Genomic DNA, 2,967 nt, shown 5'->3' on the forward strand with positions numbered 1-2,967 from the left:
TATTGCAATAAAATCATATTTTTCGAGTATCGACACTTTAATCCCGTATGTCGTTTACTCTTTAAATTTTAACCCTTAACATTTATTTATTTTACGAATAATAAATTTTTAGGGTGTTACAAATCTCCCCCACTAAAAAGGGATTTCGTCCCCGAAATCAATCTCCGTCGAACAATTATGGAATGTGTAATAAATTATATGTAATTCCTCGGGAAACTTCAACAATATGCCACCTCCTCTACCCTTGATATCATCTCGAATGGTCCTACATATCTTGGACTTAACTTTCCATGTTTACTTAAATGCACCATTCCTTTCCATGGTGACATTCTAAGGTCATCCCAACCGAACCAATAACTGGTCTTCATATCTTATTAGTGTAGCTCTTCTTATTAAGTACGACATTCAACCTCTTGTGTACTCATGCAAAGTTTAACTGATGTCTGTAGATCTATCCATGTTCATGATAGTTAAACATACTAGCATTACGCATGTCCTATTCAAATGCCTCCATGTCTCTCCTTGGACATTTAAATGTTAATTGATGTTGTAAACCAACTCTACTGTTGACATTTTATGATGCTTACTTTTTTGAAGTATAAACATCTAACCTTCCAACCAATCCAACAATTTTAAAATTTCTCCTCTCCTTAACCCTGTGTCCAAGGATGGTATGTTTTGCCCAAGTTCAACATTTTCCATATCCCTTATAAAAGACTTACATGAACACGTGATGTAAATCTTGGATCGCTACCCGAGATTGTTAATTATGGTACTTTATGCATCATTACTTTCCCATCCACCCAAATTTTGTCAACCTTCCAATGTACACTTCCTATTAATCGGTTGGAAGTGAGGTAACTTTATGTACCGTTCTAGGTACACTTTTCTTTAGCAACAATACCCACTCCATCATATCCCACTCCATTACCGGAGTTTCTATCTATTAAAGCCTAACCGATAGTTTCTAACTTTCCATCTCTCATGGAAGACATATCTTAAAACTCCCTGCATAACTTATTGTTACTTTTTTTAGTGCCCGGACACCCATAGTCCTCCTTCAAACCCTTGAATTTAAATACTACTACCTCTATCTTTATATTAGAGAACATGACACTTCCTCCCTGCCATTTTAGCTGGGATGATGCGTAAGCATTAACGTTGCTTATTTGCATCAATGTATCTTGACCCAACTTATATGCAACACTATATACCATACTTGTGTTTCTTCTAGTAATGTCATCCTCAGTGSGAGGCTTAACTTCCCCCTTAGCATCTAAAATGCCTTTTTGACTTTAACCAATTCAAAATTATTTGACTCCTGGTTAAACCTCCCCCTAACGTAGATTTAAGAAATATATATTGAAACTTATATTAGTTTGCTAAAAACCATAAGCCTCAAATATGTGATCCCATCTTTGGATTCTCAAATCCATTATTGTGTTTGTTTTTGGTTTAACCCAACTAAATCCCACTTCCGTGACTAATAAATTGTGTTTCACCAATTACTTTCATATTTAGAACTAACACAAAGGTTCCCTTTTTTTCAAAAGCCCTCATACTAACCATATATATTGCTCATGTTTCCCTGCATGTTTGAACTTGATCGACTAGGTCATCGTCCTTGGCAAAACCTTTGTTCCTGTAATTGATCTCATACACATCAAATTTATTGATGAATACATGCATCATACCATATTTATTTAACTCACCCTGTCAATGTTATCCAAGGTGTTAACTTAGCTAAATAAAATCCTTGATCAAAGGCTCTCATAATTTTTTTCATCGAATTTGGCTCCTTTGCCACAACAAAATTAGATCAATATTCTCATATTATGTGTTCCCTCTGGAACTAGGTCAATTTGAGGAACCCTCACACCTAGTGATACTTTTGATATATTATCTCTAACTACCTTAATACTCACCCACACCATGGGTACATCATACACCATCTTATTTTATTGACTGACGTCAACTACACATGCTAATCATTCAATGCTACATTTCCCAATACATCCACTTATCTTTCTTATCGATATTCCCTCAAAATTTGATACATTTAGGCTTTAGTCTAACATGTTGTTTCTTAGTGATTATATCACCAAACTTANTCGATATTCCCTCAAAATTTGATACATTTAGGCTTTAGTCTAACATGTTGTTTCTTAGTGATTATATCACCAAACTTATATATCACCCATTTACACCTCTACTAAGTAAAAACATTGTTCATACGGGTGTATCGAACCTATTTTAGGAGTCTCCCGAGCCCCTTCCAATATCATATTGTGCTCCATGTTGCTTTTAGAACCATTACCCATTTTCGTGGTCTAACTTACCCAACAATTGGATTTCCCTTAACTTCAAATTTTTTTTTGGACTACAATAGTGAAGATCATCTTTGCATTTTAGGAATCTTCCAAGGATTAACTCCATCCACATCAATCCTACTATTACATGGTCTTGTCCAAAAAAATTTGTTTATTATCGGCAATAATGCATCCTGTAAACATGTGCAACCTTTTTGCTAACATCCCCTTGATATTGCTCTATCACATTGGTCGACATCATGAGACCAACCRCAACTTCTACCAGTCGCTGCAAAACAATCACATAGGTTAAGCTACATTAATACTTTTGTATTGACCTTTCCCAAGTCATGGGTTCGACTGTAATCTATCGTTGCATTAAACCACATTGCTAAATATGTGTCCCCTTAGATCCCCAAAGCTATCTTGATCAATCATCATAATTCATACTGAAATTTTAATAGTAAGTTTATAGATGTATAACTTACTTTAAGTATTAGTAATCATAATAATCAATTATGATTTATTTCATTGCTAACTCATTATATCTTCTCCACCCTTTTCTCTTAACCGCTTCCCTTTATGAAAATATAAAACGTTTAATTAGTCCTTATATAATCTGGACATAGACACACAGTTTGACGAGTTTGTGGCCATT

Source organism: Cynara cardunculus, assembly GCF_001531365.2.
Source record: "Cynara cardunculus var. scolymus isolate 2C chromosome LG 16, CcrdV1, whole genome shotgun sequence".
Classification (NCBI taxonomy): domain Eukaryota; kingdom Viridiplantae; phylum Streptophyta; class Magnoliopsida; order Asterales; family Asteraceae; genus Cynara; species Cynara cardunculus.